The sequence below is a fragment of the Sphaeramia orbicularis genome, chromosome 6, assembly GCF_902148855.1.
Source record: "Sphaeramia orbicularis chromosome 6, fSphaOr1.1, whole genome shotgun sequence".
Taxonomy (NCBI): domain Eukaryota; kingdom Metazoa; phylum Chordata; class Actinopteri; order Kurtiformes; family Apogonidae; genus Sphaeramia; species Sphaeramia orbicularis.
In genome coordinates, this window is record NC_043962.1 from 15,220,848 (window position 1) to 15,241,084 (window position 20,237).

At 37.0% G+C, this 20,237-nt stretch overlaps 1 protein-coding gene across 4 annotated transcripts in view; it reads left to right on the top strand.

Moving 5' to 3' along the window:
* Positions 1-17,897: 17,897 nt before the first annotated feature.
* The window catches only part of kcng4a (potassium voltage-gated channel, subfamily G, member 4a), a 67,832-nt gene continuing 65,492 nt past the window's right edge, over positions 17,898-20,237 (top strand). For 2 of the 4 annotated variants that reach the window (XM_030137252.1, XM_030137253.1), the window contains exon 1: positions 17,898-18,327. The gene's annotated coding sequence lies outside the window, so the exon portion shown is untranslated. Of the gene's footprint in view, positions 18,493-20,237 lie in introns of all 4 variants that reach the window. The other 2 variants (XM_030137250.1, XM_030137251.1) reach the window with 2 other exon arrangements.

Here is a 20,237-nt window from a genome sequence, read left to right on the forward strand (position 1 = left end):
ATTTGGGAACTACCACAAAAGCAGCACTGGGTATTTATGGGTTAAACATTTCAGATCAGTCGATTATTTTTGGTCGATGGTGGATGTTTGGGTCTTTATGGGTTAAACTAACATCTAATATCTTATTTCCTTTTTTATCTCGTAGTTTTAAGTCAAGGGCTCTGGAGTCTGATGAGCTGCTGCACAAGACTTGCATGTACACCATCTTCATAAATAAAAGAAATGGATTTTCCACCTCCTTTCATGTGATTTGTTAAGATCTTAGCTGTCTGGAGTTTTGGGAGTAACACTATATGTAACATAGATCCAAGATTTGATGATGAGGTCAAGAGTTTCTTTGGCTGTGACATCGCGCCAGACAGAGATCATTTATCTCACTTGGCGAAGCAGAGAAACTCCTCTACATTTTTATACCTCCTCTTTTGGGTGATGGCAGCTCCCTTTATTCCTCCTTCAGTAAAGAGCTTCTCACATCTTTGGGCTCGTACAAAATGCAGCAGCCGAGCTTTCAGCCAAAAGCTGAGGCACAAATTGAGTGTTGAGTGTTTTTCCAGTGCTTGATAGTTTTGGAACAGTCTCCATAAAGATACCTTGAGTCTGAGAGAAGAGGAGGGAGTGGAGGTTTTTGAAGGGTCACTTATTTTATTTCCATTTACTGCCTTAGGGGGGGAGTGGGATAGGACCGTTCGCACCACCGTGCACTTCAATGACGAATTTCAGTTGAAGTTTGAATCCTTGACTTATGGTTATAATGTGAAAATATGTTCATCATTGTGCGGTTATAAAAGGCAGTAAATGTGTCGTATTCCGAAGAAGAATATAAGGATGTACGAGTTGAATCATGTGACGGATGAGATCAAATTTAGGACGGAAAAAAGAAACTCAAACTAATGATAAAAATGGACACAGTGGGGAGAGTGAGACAGCAGTCTGTGATGTGCACCTGGTATCCTGCTGTATAGGATTCCCTTTTATACTGAAAGGGATTTTTGAAGTCTGCAGGGAGCCTTGTTGATAAGCTGCAAACCTGCCTTGAATATGAATTATTTCACCCTGGGCAGTGAATGTGACACTGGCTCATTTCAACTGATTTAGCCTATTGAAGGAGATGCGAGTTGAATATTTTCATTATACATTAGCATTGCCCATCTCAAGATACTGTAAACTGATTTTCATAGAGACTGTTGTCTCTTTTTCAGGATGCTTGTATTGGGTTTCCAGTGGCAGCACATACTTCTTCTTCTATGAAACTGGTCCCTAAAAACAGGACATGGGGTCTAAAAATTCAAACCAGATGTAGACTAATGTTACGAAGCAAATTTGGAAGCACTTTGGGTCTAGTTTAACCCTTTCATGCACAGTGGTCACTACAGTGGACAGTTACTCTACAGCTGTTCTCTTGTATATTCATGGGTTTTATTGTTTTACCTGCATATCAACCAACACAGTGGACGCTTATGCATCATCTCATAAACTGCAATTCATACCATTACTGTAACGTTGCTGTTCTTGATTGGTTCTTGAGTGGAAATCAATTGTTAATTGTGATTTTTTGCATATTATCTCCATGAAGTGAGTAATAACTAGTATTAGAATATGTTAAAATGTGAGAAAACATCAGATTAGCTGCATTAAACATGGTTTCATTTCACTGTTTTCAGATCACTTTATGATATTGGGTTTTAAATACATGTTTCTTTGCTTCAAGAATAAAATTCATGGTGTAGCTGAGTGGACATTTTTGTAAATCTATGAAAAAAAAAACTCTATCTCATTGTTTTTTTCATGTCTGAGGAGGAATAAAAACACTCAAAAACAAAAACAAAACTCAGCTAAGGTTCTCATAATTCATGCATGAAAGGGTTAAAAACAAATATTTACTGACATAAAAGAGAAAGTATTTTTCAGATAAACACATTTTTGTATTATTTTTTTACAAGAATCCACATGTAACATGGTAAAAAGGACACGAAAATTTCGTGCTACTATTTTTAAAAAAAAATATCTTTCCATTCTCTCACAGGTACATTTTGAGAATCAAACCAATTATGCAAGGCAGAGTGTCTCACAAAACTGACCACTGCTGCAAAATCACTCGCAATTTTTTGTGTTTAAATGGGCAGGTTCTGCATGTAACACAAGTGGACACAATGGGTTACGTGCAAAACCTGAAATGAGACTGAGATTCATGAAAAACCCAAATATCTCGATTAGAAAAACCAATAGGATTGTCAAATTTAACACAGTGTCTTTATTCGTAGCGCTATACAAGACCATTTACAGCAATGGTTTCCAGATCAAATGTACTGACATCTAGGTAGCTTTCCTGTCCCAATTTCGGCCCTATTTTTGGCCCCAATATTTGATCAAAAATTCATTAATTTTGGAAGCAGAGATAAAAGAGAAAGTACTTTTCAGATAAACACATTTTTATATTATTTTTTATAGTAGAATCTGCATGTAACATGGTAAAAAGGACACGAAAATTATGCACTACTATTTTTTCAAATGTGTTTTTATTTTCTCACAGGTACATTTTGGGAATCAAACTTATTATGCAAGGCAGAGTGTTTCACAAAAATGACCACTGCTGCAAAATCACTCGCAATTTTTTGTGTTTAAATGGGCAGGTTCTGCATGTAACACAAGTGGACACGATGGGTTTCGCGCAAAACCTGAAATGAGACTGCTGATTCATGAAAAACCCACATGTCTGGATTAGAAAAACCACTAGGATGGACAAATTTAACAGTGTCTTTATTTATAGCGGTATATTAGACCATTTCCAGCCATGTTTTCCAGATCAAATGCACTGACACTTAGGTAGCTTTTCGTTCCAATTTTGGTCCTATTTTTGGCCCCAGTATTTGATCAAAAATTCATTAACTTTGGGATGGCTCACAGCAAGAGTATATATTTTTTTGCATTTATCTGAGGTCATCATTAGGTACATCCTGGGGGGAAATGTATCTAAATTTCTCTTATATTATTGGGCCAAAAATGCTGGAAAAGTGCCAGGTACCAAACTGACCCCAGTTTCATAGAAGCACCCTTTTATAAAAATCTATAGTCCTCAGTGTACAGTATTTGCACTAAAACATGTTTTATGAGCTGTAAATTGAATTATATGAAAGAAATTTGATGAAATGCATCAGTGTAAAAATGGTAAATACATGAAAATTGGCAGATGGAGGTGGTACTGGGGTGGTACAGTGGTTAGCACTATCACCTCACTCCTGCTTCTTTCCACTGTCTGAAGGTTAACTGGTCAGTGCAATTCACTCATAGATGAGAATGTGAGACAAAACCAGGGTACATCCCACCCTCACCCAAAAATAGCCCATGACCCTCAGGAGGATTAACCAGTTCAGAAAATGGATGGATGAATGGAAATGGTACTGATGTAAAATCACCCTGAGTCTTACTAAACTAATTATAACCTAGAGTTAGTCATCTCCTTCTCCTATTACATGAAAAGTAAGCTTAAAAAATTAATCAAAGGCAGTGGTGGAATGTAACAAAGTATTTGTACTTCAATACTGTACTTAACCCTTGTACTATCCTTGGGGTCACTTTGATCCCATTCAATGTTTATCATTCAAAAAGAAAGATAGTTGACTTCTTTTTTTTTTTTTTTTTTTGCTTTACATTTCATGGCTTTTCTTGATTTGATGGGGACAACTGTTTAAGTACAAAATTATCATGATGATATTTTTTCAGTGTGCTGAACACATGTTGGTTGCATTGGTGTTCCTCTGAGGTCAGTTTGAGCCCATGCTGTTTTATCTGTGTAAAACGTGTCTGTGTATGTGTGTGTCTGTATGTGTGTATGTGTATCCTAACATCCCCACACCTCCAGGTGCAGAGTTGATACTTTTAAGCTGATACATAACAGGGGTGGGGTGGGGAAAACAACTATTCCCACCAGAGCTTTGATACTTGTTGTGTTGCGGGCATGTGGGAAACAACTGGACTGAACTCCTGCCAAAATGAGGAAGCCAATGTAGGCTTGGAGTTGATCACATCCAAGTGTTTCCAACTACACATGCCTCCCCTCTAAAATTATCATCAAGGGTTTATTTATGTATTCAACAAATAAACCAAATGCCCGACACAAAAGCTCGGTCAACAATTTTATGTAAATCATTTTTTGGAGGCAAATATCCCCGGGGTCATATTGACCCCAAGGGTAAAATGTTAGTAATATTTGAGGATAATAGGAAGGTTAAGTAAATTTTTATGAATCTGTACTTTTACTTATGTAAAATTAATAATGCATACTTTTAGATGAGATTAGATGAGATTAGATTAGATTAGAGTAGATTCAACTTTACTGTCATTGCACATCACAAGTACAAAGCAACAAAATGCTGTTTGCACCAAATCAAAAGTGCTTTAGCAGTGATTAAAAATTATATATTACAGGTTAAAAAATATCATATGATAGGTATTATACATATTATACAGTGTGTATAGGAAGTGTGGTATGAATGCTATATATTTACTTGAATGTCTATTATGTACAGTTGTGCAAATGGGATGATTACAATATATACAGAATATGTACAGGGTGGGGAAGCAAAATTTACAATGAACATTTAGTTGTTTTTTCTCAGCAGGCACTACGTCAATTGTTTTGAAACCAAACATATATTGATGTCATAATCATACCTAACACTATTATCCATACCTTTTCAGAAACTTTTGCCCATATGAGTAATCAGGAAAGCAAACGTCAAAGAGTGTGTGATTTGCTGAATGCACTCGTCACACCAAAGGAGATTTCAAAAATAGTTGGAGTGTCCATAAAGACTGTTTATAATGGAAAGAAGAGAATGACTATGAGCAAAACTATTACGAGAAAGTCTGGAAGATACTATTAAAGAAGAATGGGAGAAGTTGTCACCCGAATATCCGAGGAACACTTGCGCAAGTTTCAGGAAGCGTGTGAAGGCAGTTATTGAGAAAGAAGGAGGACACATAGAATAAAAACATTTTCTATTATGTCAGTTTTCTTGTGGCAAATACATTCTCATGACTTTCAATAAACTAATTGGTCATACACTGTCTTTCAATCCCTGCCTCAAAATATTGTAAATTTTGCTTCCCCACCCTGTATGTACAGAATGTATACACAGAATGTATATTATCCACAGACAGGGGAGTGGTGGGTTGTTGGGTGGTTGTTGGGTATGTGCGTGTATATGTGTAGGGGGGGTTGGGGAGTCATGGGAGTCATGGGGCAGAGTTCAACAGTGAGACAGCTGTGGGAAAAAAACTGCTCCTAAACCTGGTGGTTTTAGTCCATAGGCTCCTGTAGCGCCTCCCAGTGGGCAGGAGGGCAAATTTTTGATTTTACTCCGTTACATTTTTCAGTAATTATCTGTACTTTCTACTCCACTACATTTCTACAATTTATGCCATTAATCGTTACATTTTATGAACACAATTTCCTCAAAATCTTGCATGAAAAACTGTTATCCTACTGATTGTGTTGTGTTTGCCTTTGCCAACCAATCAGGTGGCACTTTTAGCTCCAATGATGGCAGAAGCGCATTTGGTAGCAGCTCCAGCGGGTGGACTGGCTTGATTCTGAGAAGAAGACAAGACATTCAACATGGACCCAGAGCCAACATGGACTGAGTGTGAGCCTGAGCCCTCCAGCTCTGAATTACAAAACCATCCTTGGCTGTATTTAAGGAAGTTATTTTAATTCAAAGGAACAAACAATGAGTCCTGGTGTTTTCAGTGTATCCCATTCCTGCCTCAACCCAAAGAACTGTTGGTGTTTAAAAACTCCCCTTCAAATGTGAAGAAACATATAGAGGTAAGCTATGCTATGGTACGCGATGCTAAGTTAATGTTCCTGACTTTTGCGTATTTAAGTCAGTTACTGATATGTTAGAACAGAAGTCAGTTTATCTACATTCTTTATCAAAATGCCACAGCCCAGACACTGAGACAACCCATTACATGAGTACTTTTACTTAACCCTTCATAGGACACTCATAAGTTGATTTTCCCTTGACCCTCAAATTGCGTAAATATAACTTGCGCATAAAAATGTACGACAATTTCGCCAAAAGTCTCATTTTTTGATTAAAAGTTTTTGCGCTGGCAAGAGGTGGTTTTTCGGGTGTGGAGCAAATGGTATATCACGCAAAACTGCAATGGAAAGACCTTTTTTTGGCAACTAGAGTCAGGTGAATTAAAAAAACAGATGTTGATGGACGTTACAACAGGTGAAGAAGAAGAAACATGTCGCGGTATGTATTGACACAGCAGGAAACCCAATCATTTTTTAAATTTAGTATGAGATAGAGGGGTAATATATAATAATAATAATAATAATGAATATATCTGTAAATCAACACCATATTTACGTTCGTCGCCATGTTCATGGAATGACTTCTTGTGTCATCTTGTGATAATAAATAAACAAATCATCGCATTTAGGATTTAATGGAAAAACTGACATTACGCACTTCTGTTTCTTCTACATTTAGTAAATATCGGTAAAGTTTTGCGCAGATGTCCAAATGGAAAAGTGAATATAGAAATCTTAGTGTGTTATTGGAAGACATACCAGGACTTTATTACTTTGGTGAAATTGTTCAAAATATTTTATTGTCATGTAGAAAATCAAAGTCAATGAAGTTACCATATTTGGTTCCTTGCCCGTAAGTGGGAGTAGAAGAAATGCTGTTTTTTTCAAATGGCTCTGGGTTGTACTTCATATCCCACTGGGAAAGGGTTTTATGATGGTAAAATAAATATCATGTAATATATATATTTAAACCCATATTGATTGATTTTTGTTTCAGAGAAGGGACAACAATTATCTAAACTCATCGTAAAGTGTAATACCACTGATGACCACTAGGTGCTCAAACAGACTTCCACTGACTCTTCTATGAAAATACAAAGTCAATACATTTTTTTCCCAGTATTATTCAGGTCTTTTTTTTTGCAGTATTTGGACTCTCGAATGCACAGGTGTCAAACATGCGGCCCGGGGGCCAAATCCGGCCCGCCAAAGGGTCCAATCTGGCCCATGTGATGAATTTGTGAAATGCAAAAATTACACTGAAGATATTAACAATCAAGGATGTCAACATGATTTAACCCTTCCATGCACGGATTATGAGAACTTTAATCAAAAAATTTTTCTGAGTGTTTTTATTCCTCTTTAGGCATGAAAAAAACAATGCAATTGAAAATTTTCTTCTGAAAAATAAATTAAAAAAAAAAAAAAATTAAAATAATAAAAAAATATATACACATAAAAAAAAATAATGAAAAAAAAATCTTATGAACCTATTTTTCATGCAAAAATGTCCACTCAGCTGGACACCACACGTTTAATCTTTGACGCACAGAAACATGTATTTACTGATAAATTGTGAGAAAACTATGGGGAGGGCTTGTGATTCTGGGGGTTTATGGTCAGCAGAGATCTACATAATGTTACCGATTCATGTCAGAAAAGATATGTAGTGTCTTAAAACTTTAATAAAGATATGTGTAAAAAAAAAAAAAAAAAAATAGCCATGAATATACAGAAGAACAGCTGTAGAATAGCTGTCCACTGTAGAGACCAGTGTGTATGAAAGGGTTAAATTCAGATTCCGCATACAGACCAATGAGATCTCAAGTGGGTCAGACCAGTAAAATACTATCAAATTCAGCATATAAAAAAAGAAAACAGCAAAATGCCTCTTTGTTTTAGCATAAAAAAGTAAAACTACATGAAAATGTTTATATTAACAAACTAGTCTTTTACAAAAAAAATGTGAATAACCCAAAATATCTCAAGATAAGTAAATGCAATTTTACCAATATTCTGCCTGTTATTAAATGTTTCGTGCATTTGTAATTGTAATGTAACTTGTAATGCACATGTGTAAAGGATAAACTAATAATCTTAGGCATAATATTGTTAAAATTCCACTTGTTTGTTCATTCAGATTTTTGTCGATTTACTGTAAACATTATCATGATTTAATTTTAGTTTTTTCACTGTTTTTATTTTACTGGTCCGGCCCACTTGAAACCATATAGGGCTGAATGTGGCCCCTGAACTAAAATGAGTTTGACACCCCTGCTCTAATGCATGGTAGTCCTTCTGAATTGCCGGTCAGTTCAATAAAAGTTGAAGGCAAATAGAAGGTTTGACGTCTGCATGTGGGTTTTGACTGACAGGTGTGACCGACAGCTTCTCTCACCTGCTCAGTCCGTCTGACAGAACTTCTATTTTGTCGAACAAAAAGACAGACAGCTCTACTGTAGTTGTGGTTACGAGGTAGAGGACTGACAAAGGACTTAGTTTCACAAATGTTTCATCAGGTTTCATGTCAGTTAATTAGCTTTAGTGTTAGCCTGGCACATTTCACCCACTTCTCCATTTCCAGTCTTCTGTCCAACTACAACCACTTCCTTTTCTTTGGAGGTAAAAAGGTGGTGACAGCTAAAACCAAACCCAAGGCTTCAAGCACAAATGTGATGTCACAGTAGCTAATGCTCACTTGTTTTATACCATAGGTGTCAAACATACGGCCCGTGGGCCAAAACCAGCCCACCGAAGGGTCCAGTCAGGCCCCAGGGATTAATATGTGAAATGCAAAAATTACACTGAAGATAAACTATCATTTTAGTTCAGGTTCTACATTCAGCCCAGCTCTATCTCAAGTGGGTCGGACCAGTAAAATACTATCATAATAACCTACAGTCGTGGAAAAAATTATTAGACCACTAATGTTTTCTTCAATTTCTTGTTCATTTTAATACCTGATACAACTAAAGGTACAATTTTTTGAACAAATATAATGATAACAACAAAAATAGTTCATAAGCATTTAATTTCAGAGCTGATATTTAGCCATTTTCCATGTTTTCTTTATAATAACCAAAATCACTTCAGTTCTTACATCAATATCTATGGCATTGTACTGACAAAAACAGTGCTTTAAGGCATTCCATGTTTTCTTTTCTGTCTGTTTTAGTCACATGATACACACAGGAGTTAGCACTTGATTGCATAACCATTGTTGATGACTTTCGATGGTCTAATAATTTTTCTCGCGACTATAAATAATAACTCCAAATTTTTCTCTTTGTTTATTGTAAAAAATAAAAGTAACATTACATGACAATATTTACATTTACAAACTATCCTTTAACAAAAAATGGGAATAACCTGTACTAATATGAACAACGGGAAGTGAAATTTTAACAATATTCTGTCTGTTTCTAAACGTTTTGTGTATTTGTAGATCCACTGTGATCTGTAAGTTATAATGCGCACATGTAAATGAGAAGCTAATTCATCAGATTGTTAGAATTGCACTTGTCTTTCTTAGTAAATTTCATTCTGATAATAGTTGTTCTCATTTTTTAAAGGATAGATGTAAATATTTTCATAATATAATTAGACTTTTTTCACTCTAAAAAAGTTTTGAGTTGACATTATTTTTATATTATTTCACTGGTCTGACCCATTTCAGTTCATGTTGGGATGTATGTGGCCCCTGAACTAAAATGAGTTTGACACCGCTGTTTTTACAGTCTGTGATTTAAGATTGCATTTACTTCTTGTCTTGTACAAATCCAAAATTGATGATGTCTAGAGCAGTAATCACCTTGTTAATCTGTCAGTTTCTGTCAGCATCCATTACAGGACAGTTACACAGCTACACTGTGACCTAGACCTTTTCCTCAAGGTCAAAGCTAAACTGTAGATATCTGCAGGGAGACCTCATGACTGCTGCTTTAATTCCATATTGTGAGTGTGAAGCATACAACAATTGTTTGGGTGTCCAGTAAAAGCCAACGTTAACTCATAAAGATATACAGGGTGGGGAAGCAAAATTTACAATATTTTGAGGCAGGGATTGAAAGACAGTGTATGACCAATTAGTTTATTGAAAGTCATGAGAATTTATTTGCCACAAGAAAATGGACATAATAGAAAATGTTGTTATTCTATATGTCCTCCTTCTTTCTCAATAACTGCCTTCACACACTTCCTGAAACTTGCGCAAGTGTTCCTCAAATATTCGGGTGACAACTTCTCCCGTTCTTCTTTAATAGTATCTTCCAGACTTTCTCGTAATAGTTTTGCTCATAGTCATTCTCTTCTTTACATTATAAACAGTCTTTATGGACACTCCAACTATTTTTGAAATCTCCTTTGGTGTGACGAGTGCATTCAGCAAATCACACACTCTTTGACGTTTGCTTTCCTGATTACTCATATGGGCAAAAGTTTCTGAAAAGGTATGGATAATAGTGTTAGGTATGATTATGACATCAATATATGTTTGGTTTCAAAACAATTGACGTAGTGCCTGCTGAGAAAAAACAACTAAATGCTCATTGTAAATTTTGTTTCCTCACCCTGTAGTGCTAGTTTTTTGGCAGTTCCCAAAAGATTTTTTCTCTCTATTTAACCTGATTTATCACCATTTATTCTAATATTATCCTCTGTATTCTGCATTTATCAGTGTAATCACTGTATTTTCCTATATTTAATTCACTGGTCATGTAGATGTTTATGAAAGCTTAGATTAAAGTTGAGATTTGTTATATCAGAAACAGAAAAAAAACGAAAAAAAAAGTGACTTTTTCGCAAAAATATCATTAACTGAACATAAACCAAGTGTGCCCCTTTAGCATTTTTCACTGTAAATCTTGTATTTTCCTATATTTAATTTCCTATGCTTAATTTAGATGCTCATGAATACTCAAAGGTTCAAAGGTTATTATATTAAAACAGCAGAAACTGAAGACAAAGTGACTTTTTCAGCAAAGATTTCAATAACTGAACATAAAACCAAGCATACCCATTCGCTGTCATTGATCCAACTCCATGGGTTTTACTGGTGAATCAATGTTGTAGAAGATGACGGTGTTTCCACGTTAAAGTTGAGGGTTCTTATTTCAGAATCAGAGGAAACTTAAGAAAAAACTGTTTCACAAAATTTATCATTAACTGAACAGAAAACAATGGACATGAGTACCATTACTTCATGGTACCTAACAAAGCAGGTACACTCACTGTTCATGCAGAGGTGGACCTTACAGACCCTGGAGACCACACTGGACCTGAGATTGTTCCCTCATTGTCCTCACTAAAACTGTTGCTGTCACTGTCTTGTAATGCATGTGGAAATTAACAAAAAATAGTCACTTGCCCGATTAAGGGTTAACCCATAAAAACCCAATGCTACTTTTATGTCATTTCCCAAGTGAAATTTTGTCTATATCTAACCTTTCTTAAGTGATATATCACCATTTATTATAATGTTATCCCCTGTATTTTGCATTTTATCAAATATTTTCCTGTATTTAATTCACTGATCATGAAAACTTTCATAAAAATCAGATTAAAGTTGAGGATTATTATATCAAAAACAGAGAAAACTGACGAAAATGTGACTTTTTCAGCAAATATATCAATAACTGAACATAAAAACAAGTGTGTCCATCCACTGTCATTGATCCAGCTCCATGGGTTTTACTGGTGAATCAATGTTGTAGAAGATGATGGTGTTTCCACGTTCACTACGGAGCCTCTGAACGTCCAAATGGGTCATATCTGATGACCATGAAAAGATGAAAAACTGTATTTAACACCAATTATTTACATGTATTCATAGGATTAGTGGATCAATGGTGATTTAACATTTTAGATCAGTAAATGGTTTTGGTCACTGGGGGATGTTTGGGTCTTTATGGGCTGAGTATGTAAAGAAAAAAGGATCATATATGTATATATATATATATATACTGAACAACAAAAGAAACGCAAGTTTTGGTTGTTAATTTAGGCAAGACTTTGGTTGTTAATTTAGGCAAGAGTTCAGCTGTCCTGTTGAGTTGTCAACTGAGATACACATTACAATAAGTGAGTTGTAACCATTGGAGCATGTGTTTGCAGGCAAACACGACCACGAGTGGTGTTGAGCACATGTAGAAAGTATCGGAGGTGCGGTACGTTTTGAGTGATATGGTAGTGGGAGCAACAAATGGGAGTGCCAATTCCCTTTGTTTATCCAGGGGCTATAAAAAGAAATGGTAAGATTCAAAAGTTACTGCATTACCACGATGCCTCGCCTTAACAATAATCTGAGAGAACGTGCCATTGGTATGCTTGATGCTGGTTTAACGGCTCGCAACGTTGCCAGACGTCTGCAAGTGCACGAGTCCACCATCAGAGGGCTGAGGACATGATTCCGTGACACAGGGACCACTCGGGACAGACCAAGATCCGGAAGACCACGTGTGACCACCCGTAATCAGGATCGCCATATTCACTTGGCCCATCTCCGTGACCGTCAACTCAGTGCTACAAGGACAGCAAGAGAGACCCACTGTAAATTTCACAGCTGGATATAAATATCTCATATGAAACCAATATTTATAATAAAACTCCCATATAAACCAATACCGAAACATACTTGCGTTTCTTTTGTTGTTAGGTATATATATATATATATATATATATATATACACATATATATATACATATATATATATACACACACACACACACCTTTTCATGACACTAGCTGAAGGACACCTGCCGTCTTCCAGCGTCAGCCTGTTTCATCAGCCTGTCTTCTCTTTCTAAGTCCACTCTTTTGTTCCCTCTCATCTTGTCCCTATCACTTTTACTGCACTCCAAAACGTGCTCCCTGCTGTCAACCTTTTCCCCCCTCTTTCTGCCATCAAATGCCTTCCCACTTCCCCTTTACCTTCTCTCATCCATTATCCTGATTCTGCCCTCCTCTCTGCTCTCACTACATCATCTCCTCTCTCCGCTTTCTGTTTCTCCCCACGCTATAGCTCGCTCTTTGTTCCATCTCTGGCAACGAGCGTTAATCTGTCTATTCACTTTATCCGCTGAGAGAGCAATTAACCTGATCAAAACTTGCTAGCGTTGAGATCAAACGCATTTCAACAGGGGAGGGTGGTAAAGAGAATCGCACTGAGACTAGACTGACTGGGGAATCGCTGGAGTCAGAGAAAACAGTCATTTTTGGACTTGAAGGAAGGGAAAGTTGGCTCAGATGGGACCTTCAGGTGGCCATGCATGAGAAAAGGGTGCTCAAATGCGATTCTAAATAGCTGAGTGACTCATTGCACCTCTCCTGCACGCACCCCACACAAATGCTCATCAGACCCGAGCATACCGGCTGCTGCGATCACATCTCAACCCATCTTGCCTGTGAGGGATTAAACTCTTAATCTGCCAGACTGAGCCTTGCTATTAGTACCGACAGGGCTGCAGCTATCTTTGTAGGGTTTTTTTTTTTGTGTGTGTGTGTGCAGTGAGCATGTGCTGGTGGATTGCATTGTGGTGCAGTGGGTGTTTAAGAGGGTATGAGATGGATTGTGGGCAGTTTGCAGCAGGTTTACTATACTGACATGTGTGTGTGAAGGAGAGATTAACACACACACACACACACACACAAAAATCACCGAGACATGGAAACAGAATGTGTGCTGGAGGGAGCGCCACACATAAACACATTACCTCGCTTAATATTGGAGGGTGTTCCTATTTACCACCTGTGCTAAACCCTGTGTGTGAGTGTGTGATGCAGCACTAAAAACAACAGAATCCAAATAGAGTGAGAGAGAGATTGCAGGGGACCCAAACCAATCGGTTATGATTGAACTGTTGTCTCCACTGCGAGTAAAAAAAGCTTGCTGAGAGCTAAATGGCCCAGCATGTGTGATCAGTCTCATGTTGCATACACTAACCAGCTCTGGGCATACGCCACGCTGTAGGTTAATGAATAGTGATGGAGGGATTCAATAAGCCGAATGTCTCTTTTCTCACCCCACACACATACACACACATATACACACATACACACCCCTGGAGAACCCCATCTCCATACCTCTCCTGTTTCCATCTCTACCCCGGCGCTAATGTGTTGTCTGCTCCGTTAGCAGTCATGAGGGCTTGGACAAAGTGTTTGCTTGTTTTAGCTGTTCCCTCAGGCACATGCTACCTAATGAGCTGCCTCTCAAGGACAAAGTGGGCGTGTGAGGCTGTGGACACTGACAAATCTGCATGCGCACTGATATTTTTTTTCCCTGAACTTTCACCTTGTGCAAATTGGCATCAGTGCTGCAGAGGTTGGCATAATACGACATGATATTCAAAAGTCCGCTTTTTCAAAGTCAGCACTCCAGCGTTGCAGTATTTACTCACTGCACGGTTGAAGTTTGGTCAGCTGCTGTTTTTAGTGTCACATTACCAGCTGCCGTTCACACCCACATGTGATAAAGCATCTCTGGTATCTATTAGACCCAGTGCTACTTTTGTGACAGTTCTCCTCTAGATTTAACCTTTCTTAAAGGGGTCATATTTTGCTAAACCCACTTTTATTCGTCTTTGGTTCATTATTTGTGTATTTGGACCCTAATAGTTCAAAAAGAATTTGAATTTGAACCCTCCAGGTGCTGCGAAACTATCTTTATATTCATTTTGGCAAAAATCAAGTGGATTTCTACAACCTGTTTTAATTCCTACTTAATTTGTTACGTCTATAACTAGTTACATCATGACATTTGCACATATAAGGTCAAGACTTCCGACGAACTTTTCTCAGAGTACGACATAACTGTTTATCAGCAGCAGCTGTTGTAGTAAAAAAGGAAAATATGTCCAAACTTCCGAGCCGATTACCTAAAATGTTCAGTTTTTGGTTGAACGGGACAGAGCAGCACAGCCAACAACCTGGAGGGGGCGGGGCCTGAAGTGGCTCATTTGCATTTAAAGGGCCAGCACTCAAAACAACCTTTCTGGTGTCATTACTCAGAAATAGGGTTGAAGATGGACCTGTGGAGTTGAATTAATGAAGAATTCAGACCCAAGCAGAGCATTTACAGTTTATGTAGACCACAGGGAAATGTTTTAAAATGCATAATTCCATTTAAAAAAGTAAAATATCACTCCTTTAATTGATTTATCTCCATTTATCATAATATTATGCTCTCCATTTTGCATTTTTTCAATGAAAACTCATGCATTTTCCGATATTTAATTAATTTACTGATCATGCACTTTAATCATCATGCTGACATTACATTTGAGGGTTATTATACCAAAAACAGAGAAAATTTTAGAAAAATTGACTTTTTCAGTAAAATACATCATTAATTGAATATAAATCAACCGTCTCCATCCACTGTCATTGATCCAACTCCATGGGTTTTACTGGCGAATCAATGTTGTAGAAGATGATGGTGTTTCCACATTCACTACGGAGCCTCTGAACATCCAAATGGGTCATATCTGATGACCATGAAAAGATGACAAACTATATTTTCCACCAATTACTGAGATAGATTGATAAAATTAATGGATCAACAGTGGTTTACCTTTTTATATCAATAAATTGTTTTGATCACTGGTTGATATTTGGGTCTTTATGGGTTAAGGGCTTTATAGAGATTTTTTTTTTGCTTGTTTTACATTTAGTATTTTATTTTCAACTCATAAAGACCCAGCGCTACTTCCCAAATGAAATTTTCTCTATATCTATCCTTTCTTAAGTGATTTATCACCATTTATAACAATATAATCCTCTGTATCATGCATTTTATCAGTATAAATCAGTTACTTTTCTCTGTTCAATTTACTGACCATGTAGGTGTTTGTAAAAACCTAGCTTAAAGTTGAGGTTTATTTGATCAAAAACAGAGAACACTGCAGAAAAACTGACTTTTTCTGTCAAATCTATCATTAACTGAACATAAATCATTCATTTCCATCCACTGTCATTGATCCAACACCATGGGTTTTACTGGTGAATCAGTGTTGTAGAAGATGATGGTGTTTTTATTTTCACTACAGAGCCTCTGAACGTCCAAATGGGTCATATCAGATGACCATGAAAAGATGACAAACTGCATTTTACACCAGTTATTTAAATGTATTGATAGGATAAGTGGATGAAGTGGAATTAAACTATTTAGATCAGTAGATGCTTTTGGTTGGTGATGGATGTCTGGGTCTTTATGGGTTAATGTATTTTATTTATTTTAATATTGGACTTTCTTTCTCTCTGTAGCACTTTGAGATTCCACTGACTGCAAAATACTTTCTTTTATCTGCGATTGCGCACATTTTCTCATTCTATACACACTGTCCGCCTCTGCAGAGATTTAAGTATAAATTCTAAGAGTTATGATTCGATATTTAACCCTTTCATGCAATAGCGTTTACTCCAGTGGACAGTTATTCTCCAGCTGTTCTCTTGTACATTCACAGGTTTTATTGTTTTAGTTGCATAATCAGCCGACACAGTGGACACTTACGCACCATCCAATACACTGACATTCATACCATTACTGTAACTTTACTGTTCTAGATAAGCCTGATCTGCAGTGACATGTTTGAGTGTAAAAAAAAAAATTGCTAAGTATTATTAGACTGTAATTAACAGTTTTGTTTTGAATCATTTTTTTGTTCATATTATCTCCATGCAGGTATGTTAAAATGTGAGAAAACATCAGATTAGCAACATTAAAAATGTTTTTTTTTTGTTTTCACATAGTATATCAGCAAATACATGTTTCTTTGCCTCAAAACTTAAATACCTGGTGTCCAGCTGAGTGGACATTTTGGTAACTACATGAAAAATAGGTTCATAAAAAATCAATTGCATTGTTAATTTGTTTTTTTTTTATGTGCCTAAAGAGGAATAAAAACGCTCAGGAAAAAATTCTTGATTAACCCTTTCATGCATAGTGGTCACTACAGTGGACATTTATTCTACAGCTGTTCTCTTGTATATTCATGGATTTTATTGTTTTAGTTCCTTACCTGCCAACACAGTGTACAGTTATGCATCATCCCCTACACTGACATTCATAGCATTGCTGTAACTTTGCTGTTCTTGATAAACTTCATCCACAGTAACATGTTTGAGTGTAAATCAATTCCTTGTTATTGTTATGAGACTGCAATTAACAGGTTTCTTTTTTTTAAACAAGTTTTTTTTTTTTTTTTTGCCTATCATCTCCATGAAGTGAGTAATAACTAATATTAGAGTATGTTAAAATGTGACAAAACATCAGATTAGCAGCAATAAAAAAATGTATTTCATAGTTTTCACACAATATATCAGTAAATACATGTTTCTTCGCTTCAAAAATCAAACTGATGGTGTCCAGCTGAGTAGATATTGTAGCGAGCTACACTGATTGGTTTGTGCCGAGTTATGTGACTCGTGGTTTGCAGTGTTACTGTGTTATGTGATGGTGTGCTACATTGCATGTTGAAAATATGCGTTAAAAGTTAGTTCATGTTTTGTGTTGCACAGTTATGGGACTTATGTTGTGCCTATGGGGGAGGGCAGCTGAGTTGAGTGTGTGGAGGCAATGTTTAGTTTGACACCATGACTGAAAGGTCTGTGCTGTGGCAATAGAGTATGTGCTGTATTACACATGTGTTGTTGTTAAACAAAAAGTCAATAAAATTAGCTTCCCATTGTCGTGCGGTGTATTGGAACCCGAAGAATGCAATCCAAGCTGCCTCTCCTGTGACTTATTCCTGCCTGAATGTCACAATATTTATGCCATTCCATGAAAAATATGTTCATAAAAAAATTCAGTCCCTTTTTTTTTTTTTTTTTTCATGCCTAAAGAGGAATAAAAACACTCAGGAAAATAAATCTTGATTAAGTTTCTCAAAATTCATGCATGAAAGGGTTAATGTCTGAAGCAAATCATTTATAAAAAAAAAAAAAAAAAATGTAGACCAGTGTAATTCATGCATGAAAGGGTTAACATGTATAAGTTGATTCGGAAACGCTGCTTTAAACCCACCCCGGAGTGAAGGGTAATATTCGATGGAGAACCGCGCCCCCTGTTACGCGTAAAAGCGATCCGCGGTCGGACTCGGAAAACGCAGACTGTGGAGCATCTCCTTTTGTGTCCTTGAATTTGATCTTAAAAAAAAAAAAAGAAAAAGGACAGACGTTCAGAACAGCCCTTTCGCATGTGTTGTTGTCTTATGTGACTCTTAGTCTGGTCACATGCTCTCTTATTGCAGATCACTGTTGCGCCTGTTCGTCACCTTTTACGCAAACTTGAACTTGGGTATCCGGAGTCTCCTCTGTTGCGCACCGCGTCCCCTCCTCCCCTCCTCCTCTCTCCTCTCTCCCTCCTCCTCTGTTCCTCCTCCTCCTCCTGCAGGACCAACCCGAGCAGTAACGGGACACTTTCACCATCAAACCTTCACCCGCCTCCGTCTCTTCTCATGTCTGTGCGTCTTCCACCGGCATGGATGATGCTGATGCCACAGAGGTATCCCAGGTGTTTTTTTTAAACATGTGCCGGATGGAAATGCTTCTTCACCTCAATGTTTGCTGTTGAATGATACGGAGGTGTCTACGGAGAACGACAGAAGGATTTTTTTTTTTTTTTTTTTTCTCACAGCTTGCTCTGGAGACAAGTGCGGGGCTCAGGATGGTAAGGTGCACTTGAAGTTCCGCTGGTGTCTGCATGCGGGATTCAGGTTTTTTTGTCGCTTTATATTTGTCTGAAGTTACTTGTGGTCTTTTCTATTCACCTATTCAACCATGCATCATATAGTAACACAATGCGACTGAAAAAGTCACAGAATTTAATTCAGAAAATCTACAATATATCAGCCATTGCACCATAGAAGTGTAAGGTTAGATTTGATTTTGGCTATAAAAAAAGACTATTTTATTTGCTTTTTTGCGCACAATGGGATCAAAATAAGACTAATTTTGACTAATGAAAAGTCTATTGTGTGGTGAGCAGTGTGTGTATGTGTTGTGTAAGTTGTAGACACACACACATAGAGAGAGAGAGAGAGAGAGAGAGAGAGAGAGAGAGAGAGAGAGAGAGAGAGAGAGACGAACCTGATCCATATGAGACACGGGTCCCATCATCAGCTCCTGGCAAATGCAGTCACTGTTGACTTGCCCATGAATATTATATAGGCTCTGACTGAAGACTGAATACAGTATGACTTCAACTGCTCATACTGAACAGCTGATAGCAGAACAACTAGTCAGATATGGACAAAATATATATATATATACATATATATATATATATCTAATATAAAAGCTGAATGTCATTTTATATGAGATTTTTTTTAATGTTAGCAGAACCAATAGGGTCTTTTAGTCTGCATTAGTATTTATTGATTATTTATTGTTGATTATTTTTAATCCATGTGCAATATGGGTACTGAACACACTGCAATGACAATACCTCACAAAGGACATATATTTAACATATGTCATAGCGTTCAGCCAGGGTCAAAGTGCAATATATACTTATCTCTACTGTTTTCTTGGTTGCCTGTTCTTATACTGTATAAATATATTTACACTTCTTTTCTTCTTTAAACTGTTTTGCACTACGCACCACCATAGAGTTGTCTCTTATAATTTCGTTGTATATATGTATAATGACAATAAAGGCATTCTATTCTATTCTATTCTATTATTTAAATGCATTATTTGTAGTTGTTTTCAATGATCTTGTATTTGTGCACTGTTTGTCACATTGGACTTTGAATGTGGGCTTATGTCTGCAAATGAATTGTCCATATGGGATAAATAAAGTTTTCTGAATCTGAATCAGACTATAAAAGTAATTAAACCCCCACAAAAGACAACATGTAGGACTAGCAGGGTTTACCCACCAACACCTTCAATTAACTTTCCACTAAGAAAAAGCAGACGCATCCATAGGGAATAAAAAAAAGCGATTAATAAATACTTTATCGTGTTCTCTTTCCTCCGTGGGGTGGAAATGAAACACCACCGCTGTGACAGAAGTGATTTATTGGCTTCTGCAGTACAGGATCCCATCCTACTGGATCTGAATTAGTGAGTGTTGTTGGAGGGATCCAATGCTTCAAACTGTCCGTTCTGTCCACTCACACATTCAATAAGCCGGCGGTTCTGTAGTCAGCTGCTGAGAAGAATATTCTGGAAACGTACTGACAAATGGGCTTAATTTATAGAGCATCATTGGATGGAAATATGAGCATTACTGCAAACCTGCAAGACTGCATGTGTGTGTATCAGTCAACACACTATGCCCATCATCGTGGCAGTGAGTCAGGACTAGTCACACTGGCTGATTGATTTATTTATTTTGAAAATGCAAAGAAACAAGAAAAACCCAAAACGAAGCAAAATAAGAAAAAAAAAAAAAAACATTTAAATGAA